This window comes from Crotalus tigris, unplaced genomic scaffold (assembly GCF_016545835.1).
Source record: "Crotalus tigris isolate CLP2741 ecotype Arizona unplaced genomic scaffold, ASM1654583v1 scf7180000017741.1442986301:2390832, whole genome shotgun sequence".
Taxonomy (NCBI): Eukaryota; Metazoa; Chordata; class Lepidosauria; order Squamata; family Viperidae; genus Crotalus; species Crotalus tigris.
The window spans coordinates 1,693,200-1,705,373 of record NW_024096608.1 but is presented as its reverse complement, the minus strand read 5'-3'; the positions used below and the strand labels follow the sequence as shown (position 1 = coordinate 1,705,373).

Sequence of the window (12,174 nt, the reverse complement as noted above, 5' to 3'; positions counted from 1 at the left end):
TTGATGGTATGAGCTTGGACACACCTCCACACTTTCCCTAGGCCTGTCTGTCAAGAGTGAAAATTTGGTAGCTATGGGCCTCCCTGTTTTCATCTGGCCATTAGAATAAGAGGATGGGGGAAGGTGTTGTTTTCGAATGAGTTAGTTAGAGGAAAGCTTGCTGAAAGTCCGCAGTATAGAAACCTTTCAAGGACATTCTAGCTGCTAGCAGGTGTGCAGAAGATAGCAGACGGGTCCCATTAACAAAGCGAACATGTTTACATGAGCTGCATGGACATCTGGGGGGAGTTTGGCTGGGAAAGTCATTTTTATATGCTTTGGTCTGGTGCCTTGGGATTTTAGAGTTAGTTTTACCTCACCTTTACCAGGCCACGTATTCAATAAAAGGTAAGCTTTTTGGAAATGAAAATAATCCTGGACTTTTATTTGGATACTTGAGCTGAAAGTTGTCACTGTTCTTTTCCTGATGGGTCACTCCTTAGGAACAGGCAGACAAGACAATAATGCCCATATTCCTCCTACCAGGCCATTGACTGATGGGCTACCGGACATACAACCAAGCGTCATCCCGAAGTCTCGTTTAATTCTTTCCCTTCCTAACAAGCTGAATGCTCATACTGTAGCTACTGATAGTAAATCACACAGCAAGATTAAATGAGCAAGTCCTGTCTAGGAAAAACAAACAGAAAGCGGCACCAGAGGAAAAACACATGTTGACTGGCTGTGCAGAAACACAAGAGTTTTAATTAAGAGGCGATCAATGAAGCAACAGGCAACGCTCAGCACGGAACCGGAAGAGATGGAAATGGTGAAAATGGGACCAAGAAAAAAAGATTAAGAACTTAAGACCTTGCTGGACCTCCGTGTTTCTTATACAAAGAATGCAGCTGATTGAATATCCCTCATACTGGAATAGAGAATATTTTGCTGGCCACGCCTGGCCAAGGGAGAGGTTGATGGGAGTTTGGATTCAGACGTATCTGGAAGGCCATGTTCCCCACCCCTGCCATTGCCTCTACCATGGGAACGTCTTGTCCACTGAATATAAACTAGGGCTTTAATGGGGAAAATATCTCAAGGCCTGAATCTCCTTAACTGTCCATCTTGGTCCTTCTTCCAGTGCCAATCAATTTCTTGTGAAGGTCCAAGGCAGAACCTGATAGGTCTTGCACAAAACTGCTTCCCCCTTTGGAAACCCAAATGTGCTTTACCAAAGTGCACATCTTAAGATTTTCTAGTCTGAACGCATCCTATGAGCTTGACTGGCATATCTCTTGGAAATCAGGCACCAGAGGGTAGAAATAGCATCCGGCAAGAACTGGCAGCTTCCTGGAATGTGTGGGAAGGATAAAAATCCTGGAGAAGCAACCACCGAGGACGTGCAAAATAGAAGCAACTGAGGAGGCTGTTGCAGTGATGGATGGAGCTGTGAAGAACGTTCCTTCAAAATGATGAGTGGGACAGATGGTGGAAGCTCAGGAGCTGCAGAGGGGGGGGGGGAAGGAGTCCAACATCTCTATATTCAAAAGAAAAAAGGAAAGAAAACCCTCTTTGGATTAAGCGCCTTGGGTTTGTCTAGGCCAGGGGTGTGGGGAACCATGGCCCTTTTATGACCTGTGGACTCCAACAGCCACAGCTGGCTCAGGAATTCTGGGAGTTGGAGTCCACAAGTCATAAAAGGGCCGTGGCTCCCCACACCTCTGGTCTAGGCGCACAGCAGAAGGAATTCATGAGAATGATGTAGCAAGTGAGGAAATCCAGATCTTGATAAGGATGTTTTATTGATTTATAAAATGTATATGCTGCGCATCTCACCAAAGGTGACTCTGAGCGGCTTGCCGACATTGAATGAATGCAGTATATAAATTGAAAATGATAAATGATGATCTCAAATTTAAAAATTCAGTGAAAATAAAACTAAGCATGATGGAGACAGAAGGAGCAAAATGCACATAAAGAGGAGATGGGGTGTCGTCTACTCCATTAGCCTCCCCCTCCCCAATTATGATACTCCATATGCAACTACAAACAGAATCAAATCTATCACCTGCCTTGGCCACTGAATTCTCTAGACAATCTATTGCTTTTTTATTGTTTTATTTTTTGCTTTTCAGACAATCCCCTGGAATCTGCCTTCCTTTAACTTCAATCTTTTTTTTTTTTTTTTTTTTTTTTGGTATTCTGCAGTCCAGCATTCCCCCCCCCCCCCGGTCTGGCATCAACAGAACATTCTTTTAATTTCTCCCAGTATTTTTTTCCTCTGGCCAAGTTCTTTTCCTTAATGGTAACCTGTTATTGCTTCTCTTTTAAAAGGCATTTTATTAGGCCTTTTATCGTCCCGTCCTTATGTGCCAATCCAAGAACTTTAGCTGAAGAGCATCTAATAACTAGTTTAATGTAAAACAAAAATGCACAGAAACAATATGTGCCATTCTGAATTCTTTGGATGAACAGCGGGGAAAATGAGTTACAGAAAGCAGCACCTGCAGATGGGCAAGCAGAATGCAAGATGGCAAATCTATGCAACAAATAAGCATGAGGTTGAGGAGGGACGAGGTGGCCTCTTATCTCTACAAACACATATGGAACATCTGAGTCTCAGTTCATACTCTATCACACATCATGGATGAGTCACAGCTCTATCACCCCAAATGTTTTCTAGTTCTGGGTCCATGGACTGGTACTGGGCCATGGCATGCCAGCAACCGGACTGCACAAACAAACATAGCCCCATCCGCGGCATGCAGGCAGCACACAAAACCACACCCCCTCCGGTCCGCAGAAAAACCTATCTCCATGTAACTGGTCCCTGGTGCCCAAAAGGTTGGGGACCTCTATTCTAGTGGATTTTAGGAATCCAAAACACCATCTTTATCTACTTCCTGAATGGATATAAGGTGTCAGACGCAAAGAATCTGGACCATATGTTAAGTAGCAGTTCAGAAGATTAATTGTTTGAGCCTATAGATCAGAATCCCGTCACCTAAAGTTCAATGCTAAATTGGCCCGAGATAAGGTTCTGCAGAATTCAAAAAGGATTAGACTTAGATCATTTGCAGCAATGTAAGGACTCTAGGCTAATGACTTGTTTAACTCTGCCCCCTAACTCTGCCTATTCTTCTCCTACATCAGGACCCAACAAGGTTGCTTCTGTCCAATTAATCTACAGTGAAAAGAAAACTCCAGCCAGCTAAAAAAACAACCCAGAACACACAACATAACAACAACAGCGAAATTCAATTATATTAAAGGTAACAAGCTATTCCTGCCTTTGCAAAGACACCTTTCTTCTCTTTCCTTCTAATGAGGAGGGGGCCTCTTAGCCAGTTGTCCTTCTCTAAGATACTCTGAGATTTTTCTACTCTGCCAGACACCAACGTTGCTCTTTTGATGGCTGGAAACTGCCAAACACAACGGGGTATCCCTGCCAAGGTAAAATTCTCCTGCGTGTCGGCGCACTAAAGTGAGAAGAATGAATCCAAGGTTTCCAGAAGAAGTCATGGCATTACATATTCATTAAAACAAGCAGAGGGGTACTCACAATGACAAGCTTTCTTCCACTGCCTGCTGCTTTCCATGGAAACCATAAAAAAGAAAAAAGAAAGATTGAAGCCCGAAAAAATAAGAAAGCCTCTTAAAAAAACTATTGGGAGTTTCCCAGTTCAAGTCCCACTGCTTTTCCTTCTGTTTCTGTTAAAATTCCCTTCTTATCCTTTCTTAGTTGACACTTTTTGCAATGTTTGATTTGGGGATACCGAATTAACGGCTTTCTCTCCCCACTGCTGACTTCCTAGAACTGTTGGGCTCTCGTGTATCACGGCCTTTCCCTGTGGAATGGTTAGGGGATGTTTGCACCCTCCAACTCAGAAACTGAAAGCTGTACTTTAATACGAGGGTCTTAAAGAACCTAAACACTGAGATATCCATGTGGTTATGGCCAACCACACCAATACAACTCTGGGAAAGATGTTGACTTTCTTGAACTGTTTGGCCCATTGCAAGAACCATCAGCCAAAACGGAACAGAGGAAAATAAACAAAAACAAAGAAATAAAATAAATCAAATGATGAGGACATGTTACAGGAAGCTCTCGCCTGCGTTGAGGTTCCTCAAAGCTCACTTTGTTCCTCCCCCAACTGCATTCGAAGATTTTCTAAAGTGCAATCAATATTCAACATGAGCTGACTGAATACCAGCTGCCAATTCTAAACAGGATCAAAAGCCATCACCTTGCTAGCCTTCCATCAGAATCAGCGGATCATATCAGACGAGACTTAAATAAGCAAGGGAAGGTTTAAGAGTCCAATCCTGTCCATTCCCATTAAGCACAGAGGTCCTTAATGGGAATGATAGCAGTGTTGAGGGGCTCCTACAAAGAGGAGGGGGTCAAACTATTTTCCAAACCAGCTGAAAGGAGGACAAGTAGCAATGGATGGAAACTAACCAAGGAGAACTAACCAAGGAGAAATTTCCTAACGGTGAGAGCAAGAAACCCAATGGAATAGCTTCCCTTCAGAAGACGTGGGTGCTCCATCACTGGAGAATGTGGTCCTCAGCAAATTTCATGAACTAAAATTCTGGACCTACTGTATATCCAGCTGGTGAATGTAAAGATGTGAGTCAAATAAAACAAAGACCCCGCAACACCTCACAAGGCAGTACCCCTTTCCTCTTTCTCAGGATTCTCTCCCCCCCCCACAAGGCCTGGCAGGAACCCCTGAAACGACACCCCTAAACAAACCTAAGCCTAAACGTGTGGGGTTTTTCCTCCCTCCCAGCCACCAATCAATTCTCACTCCCTGCTATGTTTAGCTTCCTGAAACAGGCTCTTCCGCCCCTCCTCTCATCTTGCACTGTGAGGATCTGCAAGGGTAGCAGATGGTTACTGCTGCCTCCCCCAAAGTGGGGGGCCTCACATACCTGGGGTGCCCTCTTTCAGGCAAGGAACAAAAGGTGGTCCCTTTCTGATGCTCTCTAACCGAACTATGGGGCAGTACCAGCAGAAGACCCCAGGAAGAAACCCACTTCCAGCAGAGAGGAAGCAAAGGGAAGGTTAAACGGCCATTTCAGCAGCCACTCAGCGTGCTGCCTTCTTGTCTTGCAGAAGTATCTGGAAGCTAAATTCGGAGAGCCGAAGACGCTTTCTGAATGACTAACTGGCTCTCCGATCTGCCAAGCGGTTGGCAACCAATGGTGGAAGGGCTGCATTGGCAGATGGCAACGCTTTTTCCCACAAAGACGGCCCAAGAGGGGCAAGGAGAAGAATATTCCAAGCTTCTGCCACAATTAGGAAGAAAAAAAATGGAATCTTGAGGATTGGGTATTGCCTGGCCCTAGCATGACTAGAGGTTCAAGAAAAAATTGCAAGAAAAATTAGTGTTTTCTGACCAGGAGAGGGATGACAGCCAGCTTGTAAACTACCACTGTCCCATTAACCTGGAGAAGCTTCAACTAGTTTGATGGACCACCATCTTAACAGGTTTGATGTCCAACATCTCCTGTTGCCCTAAAGCTTCATAATCCCACACCCTGCGACTGCTTCCCCCATCTGTTCCTCTTCCTTTCCCCAACTTCACAATGCAACACACCAACACTTCACAACACACCCTTTCCCAAGTCAACCACACATTTCAGCTCAGTCAACATAGCCTTTCCGCACCTTGTAGGAACCTAATCTAGATAGGTGGTTTTTTTCTCACAGTTTTTCTTCTTCTTATCTCTGCTTTCTTCTACTGCTTTTTTAATCTTCTTTTTTTAATTTTGAAGGGGCAAGAAGATGCCAAAAAGACTTCAAGACCAGCTTTAAAAAAAATATTAGAATGTGCATCTCAGTGCTACAAAGTTACCCAATGATCACCAGTATAAAAATGTATAAAATCCGGTCCAGTTCGACTTATGACAGAAATTATGCTCACGGAAATGTGTTTGTAAGTTGAGGACTGCTTGTATAGAACAAGAGAAAGGGAGCTGCACACAGACACACACCACCCCTTCTGTAGCTCTCTTCCCCCAGCTCTAAATACATCATCTGTTATATTATTAGAGTCTGTTAGATTTACAAGGAGCTGTTGCTCAAAAGCCCTTTGGGGGGAACGAAGGGGGGGAAGGGCTGGGAAGGTGCTCCAATTTGTCATGCAAACGAGACTGCCCTGCTTGCAGATTGAAGCTCTTCATCATTTATTTTGGAAGGGGAGGTGTCAAGTCACAGAGACAAGGGAGATTTATCCCACAGCTGCTCTTGGGCACAGCTTTCCTTACCCTAAGATATATACCATCTTGGGGTCAAGACATATCTGGCACAGACACACATCCCAGCCGACCCCAAAGGGCATTAAATGACAGAGACTGTATATCTGCCGTGGAGCAATTCAGCTTCTCAATGGGGGAGGAAAATCACAGAACTTCTGGTAGATCTAGACCCCTGTTGGCCAGACAAAGGGGTCCTTGTGATGGAAGATAGCCTGGATTCCCAGGAGAGAGGGAGGGGCTGCAGTCCAGAGGGTCAAGAGACAGCAAACTTCTAGCTCCTCCCTAGAAGTTACCAAAATATGGCGTCCTTGATGCTCTCAGAACTTGGTGGTTTTCTTGCAGATGCTTCATGACCTAGCTAGGTAACATCATCAGTATGGTGTGGGGATTGCAGAGTGAAGGAGATGGAAAAGAGGAGGAGGAGGGGGGGAGGGGGAGGGGGAGGAGACCACGACGACAGTGGCTACTTAGCACTCTCTGAGCTTGGTGGTTGTCTTGCAAATGTTTCATTACCTGACTAGGTACCATCATCACTAATGTTCTCCTTGGGTAGGTTGGGCTGAAAGACTGGTCTAAACCTCTGGCAGCTTGCATGGCAAGACAGTTGGCTAGAACTTTAGCTGCTATAACCCACTGCCTTTAGACAGCGTACTCAACCAAAGATAGACAAATTAAGAGGGAAACATATCTGTATCTGGAAATGTAGACCTTCACCTTTCTGTTGTTCAATGACAATGAGTACCTACAGGTTTGCTGTCGCCCAGGCTTATGCACAAATCCACACTTTGCTGGCATTTCAAGGTTGAAATGACCTTTCCCCATCTGTAGATATTTGAAGTGCAAGAACAATTTCTCTATTTTAAGATAGCAGGAACTTATTCCTGAGAACACATCGTTCTGCTGAGATGAGGTGGGGAACAGTGAGTCTGGACCACAAAGCCTGTTGACCTTCAAGCATGGTGGACGGTGTTGAAACTGGCCGTTACAGTTCATCCATTGGTTGCTTCTCCAGTGAGTAAGTGGAAACAAATCAGCTACTCCAATTAACTCTTTCTGGACAAGCTGCTTGCTCTGTCCTTCAAAGAGGAAGCAGAAATCCTATCCAGAGATGGACCACAAATGATCCAGATGATCCTCTTCTTCATCTCACTTCTGGAGAAGTGAAAAGAAGAGACTGAACAGCCACTTGTCTGAAATGGTCTAGGGCAGTGGTTCTCAATCTTCCTAATGCCGCGACCCCTGCAGGCGGGGGCAGGAGGGGTGGGGTTTACTCACTCTCATTCTCTTTCTCACTCACTTTTTCTTTTTCTCTCTCTGGTGCACGCGCTCCACCTCCTCTCCTGTGGCTGGAGCTTGTGCCAGGCAGGCCAAGGGTGCACGCGGGCCGTCGCCCAGCAACCGCCTCAGCCTGGCCGAGGCAGAGCTGGCGAGGCAGCGCCGCCTGCGATTTCATGGGAGGGCCATGTCTCCCCCTCGGCCTGCACGCCTGCCCGCCCTCGGCCGCGCCGCTCCATGCTGTGGCGCTTCTGCGTCGTGATCGGCTGCCTCAGCAGCAGCAGCAGGAGCTGCAGCGCCCACCTCCTCGCTGCCCTCCTGCCCCACGCCTCGCTCCACGCAGCCCACCCCTCCTTCTCTGCCAGCACCTGGCCTTGCCCCCAACCCCACCGGACCCTGGTCTCGGCCCCAGCATGGACAGACCCACTACCTGGAGATGGATAGAGGAGCGGTGTCTCGGTTCCTAAGACCATCGGAAATATGTGTTTTCCGATGGTCTTAGGCGACCCCTGTGAAAGGGTCATTCGACCCCCAAAGGGGTCGCGACCCATAGGTTGAGAACCGCTTGTCTAGGGTCTCCTGCTTGAGCAGGGGGTTGGACTAGAAGACATCCAAGGTCCCTTCCAACTCTGTTATTCTGCTATTCTTCCTTCCTTCTTTCCTTCCTTCCTTCCTTCCTTCCTTCCTTCCTTCCTTCCTTCCTTCCTTCCTTCCTTCCTCCCTCCCTCCCCACTGGAGGTTTTTAAGAAGAGATTAGACAGTCATTTGTCTGAAATGGTCTAGTGTCTCCTGCTTGAGCTGTGGGTTGGACTAGAAGACCTCCAAGGTCTCTTCCAATTCTGTTCTGATTGATTTATTGATTAAAGTCATGCCTGAGCGGATATTCAGCCCCGCCTACTACTGATGATTCTCCCTTCCTTCTCTTGGCCAGTTGAGATTAAAAATCCACAGTGTTAAGAATTTGAATTGCCAGAGATGGTCGGAGAAAATTACTATTCAGCTCTGCAAGGGGGAAAAAATAATAAAAGCTTAACGTTGGAAAGCTGAGGATTTATAAAGAACTGTTCCCCAGCGATATCGCGCAAATGTTGCCTTGGCAGATTCTAAATCCTGCTGTCTAAGTAATCTCTCTAAACCTCCAAACCCAGCACTGAAGGCACATCTCTCATCCCAGCTCTTTCTCTGAAATGATTCGATAAAGGGCGAAATCAGAGCGTGCACACACACACACACACACACACACACACACACACACACACACACAGAGGCACACTCCCTAAAAGATGACTGTTGCTGGGGAAGACAGGGAAGAGCAGAGTGGAGACATCATCTGAATGGCTCTTACAGACAGAGGTCCACTGTGAAGTGGCTCCAGGAGAAGGCTACAACTCAAGAAGACCACCAAGCACACGGTCTTCATGGCCCAGCTTCTAGGACATGCACAAAGGAGTCCTGGGAAGAGCCAGAGGAGATAAAAGCTGTCATGCACCATTGTCATGGAAATGAGGTCATGATGCTGGTGATGGCCTTCAGAGGTGGCTTCTGAGAGACGCCTCTGATCTTGCAATTCTACTCACACTGAATGCCAGAGTTATTAAGGGGCCATGGAGGTCCACCACCTAAGAATCTAGGGTGTTCCTCCACATTGTATCCTCTGGCCCTTCAATCCACATGCAAAGAGGTCTGGATCTGCCTATGAACTTCTTTACTCATCAGCAACCCAGCCACAGGAGACAACCTTCACTGGGAGTGGATGTAAGACCCCACAAAGGGGACTTAGAACCCTCCTTTATTGTTGCAGACTATAATGTACAGAATACACAGAATCGTAAAGTCTTGCAAATTTTCTCTCTGCCTTCTATGATACGCAAGAGAATCAAGACAAGGAATCTTGAGTTTCTTTCTCACCGTTTCCTCTATTTCAGGGCCAAGATGGGTTTGATACAATCTTCCTTCTTTCCTTCTCTCTCTCTCCTTTCCTTCCCTCCCTTCTTCCTCCCTTCCTTCTTCCCTCCCTCCCTCCCTCCTTTCCTTTCCTTCCTTCCTTCCTTCCCTCCCTCCCATCTTTCTTCCTTCTTTCCTTCCTTCCTTCTCCCCCTCCCTCCTCCCGCCTCCCTCATTTCCTCCCTCCCTTTCTTTCCTTCCTTCCTTCCTTCCCTCCCTGCCTCCTTCCTTCCTTCCTTCCTTCTCTCCCTCCCTCTGCTCCTGCCTCCCTCATTTCCTCCCTCCCTCCCTCCCTCCCTCCCTTCTTTCCTTCCTTCCTTTCTAAGAAGTGATCACCCTGATCCAAGCAAATTGTTCTGAGATGTCTGGATGTTGCCATGCTAACTCAATTCGTTCATTCCAGGTCTTCCCCATCCACACAAACGGGTTGAGATGAGTTTTTCCTGCAGTGCCAGAGAGGACTAGAGCATCACTATTCTTCCCAGGAGTTAAATAATCGTAATAATGTTTTTGGGGTGGAAAATGTTTCTAATTAGTTCAGCTGTTAGCAGATGGCTCCACTTATATCGAATGGGGGTGGGGGGGGTGGCCGACCACGTCCAGAAATATTCTCATCGAAGACATTCTAATGGAGAGACCCATTTACTGTAATGCCAAAGTATTAAAAAAAAACATTAATGCATCGTTCCTTTTTGCAAGTGCATAAAGCTTCATCAAAAACAGATGATGATAATGATGATTTTTTGCTGTCGTCCACATATCTCCTGGTAGAAATTGTACTATTTATGTGAAATGGGGCTTAAGCTGCGTATTGGAGAATCGAAACACAGTGAGCCTGTAAATAACCAGGCATAGCATATCACTGGTTTTACATTCCCAACACAGCAGGCCTATTTCTTTTCTTTTTTCTTTCTTTCTTTCTTTCTTTCTTTCTTTCTTTCTTTCTTTCTTTCTTTCTTTCTTTTTTTAAAAAAAGTGGCTTTAATAAAATCTTCATTTTTCAAGAAAGTGAGGGCTGCAAAATAAGAGCTCATAAACCAGAGAACTGATAATTTTTGTACCAGGAAAACAAAAAAACACCAGCAGAAATCTCTCTCTCTTAAAAGCAATACAGGGCAGGTGAGAGTTCTTTTGCTGTTTACATTTGCAGCTATTTTGCTTTGATCATTTTTTTTAAAGAACAGCAATAAAGAGAAAAACAGAAAGACTGAAGCCCTGGACAAAATTAGCGTTGCAATTACAGCAGTATTATCCTTGACTTATAACCCTTTATTTAGCCACCGTTCAAAGTTACAAGAGCACTGAAAAAAGTGACTTATGACTGGTCCTCACACTTATGACCATCACAGTACTCCCATGGTCATGTGATCAAAATTTGACAGTTGCAGCATCCCAGGTTCCTGGGATCGCCGTTTCTGGCAAGCAAAGTCCCTGGGGTAAGCTGCATTCACTTAATGACTGCATGATTCGCTTAACGACCATGTTAAGTCGAGGACCACTTCGACTTCCATTTTTTTGAACCACTGATTAGTAGCAAATATAGGTAGTCCTCGACCTCAATTGAGCCCAAAATTTTTGTTGCTAAGGGAGACATTGTGAGGTTTGCCCCACTTTCCGACCTTTCTCGCCATGGTTGTTAAGTGAATTGCTGCAGTTGTTAAGTTAGTAACACACGGTAGTTAAGCGAATCGGGCTTCCCTCATTGACTTTGCCTGTTAGAAGATCGCAAAAGGGGATCACGTGGCCCTGGGACACACTGCGACCGTCATAAGTGTGAGTCAGTTCTTAAGCATCGGAATTTTGATCACGTGACCCTGGGGATGCTGCAATGATTTTAAATGCAAGTAGTGGTCCTAAGTTGCTTTTTTCCATGATGTTGTAATTTTGAACGGTCACTAAATGAACTTCTAAGTCGAGGACTATCTGTACAGGGAGACAAGCGGCAGGCGTGAACAACGGAGGGTGCGCAGCACGAGACTTCAGTGGACTATTTGATAAACCCCTGGCTGGCCATCTTTGGCAAACACTGGTTTAAAGTGAGTTTAAGGGGCACAACTCTTTGATTAAAACTGGAAATAAAGCGAAGCCGACGGAAGAGGTAATTGAATGTGAATTGTGCATACATTTTGTCCCTGACCTGCAGATTTCCTTAATCAAATGTCTGCCACGAGAAACCAGGCAGGAGTGAAAGCCGAGTGTCTCATTGTGGTGGGAAGCAGGTGCAAAGAGAAGATATTGTGTACATTGGCAAAAAAAACCCTGGGGAAAGGAACAAAGCGCTTTCCTGACCTGGACACCCCGGACGATCTCAGCCGGTAAGTCAGGCTTTGCACACACACAAAGAGAGGTGGAGGAATCCCCAAATGCATTGTTGTAACTTCCCATCCATTCGCTTATCTGAAACTAAAAATAAACTAAAAATAAACTAAAATAAACTAAAACCTTCCATTGATTATCTGCCTGCTTTTAACTGTGGAGTGGGGGGAATGTTGAATTAGTTCCCGTGCAAGATTCAGTGCTTACCATCCCACCACTCAGTGCTTGTTCATTTTGCTGGCCAATCTAAATATATATGAGATATTTTGTGGAGAAGAGACACCAGCACTGCATTGCATGCGAAGCCCCAGCTCTCCGTGCAAAATCAACAGGGAGCAGCTAATGGGAGAGATGTTACTCCACCTGGAATCTGCTGTGGAGCTGCTCATC

The 12,174-nt window shown here is 45.6% G+C and overlaps 2 protein-coding genes across 8 annotated transcripts in view; both read right to left on the bottom strand.

Annotated features, from left to right (window-relative positions):
• Positions 1-12,174, bottom strand: part of MCEE (methylmalonyl-CoA epimerase) — a 36,953-nt gene that overhangs the window by 8,031 nt on the left and 16,748 nt on the right. The gene's annotated exons all lie outside the window — the stretch shown is intronic.
• Positions 1-12,174, bottom strand: part of APBA2 (amyloid beta precursor protein binding family A member 2) — a 55,558-nt gene that overhangs the window by 30,482 nt on the left and 12,902 nt on the right. The window contains exon 2 of one of the 7 annotated variants that reach the window (XM_039340130.1): positions 3,542-3,567. The exons of the other annotated variants lie outside the window; for them this stretch is intronic. The gene's annotated coding sequence lies outside the window, so the exon portion shown is untranslated. The remainder of the gene's footprint in view (positions 1-3,541; positions 3,568-12,174) is intronic. 7 annotated transcript variants of the gene reach the window in all.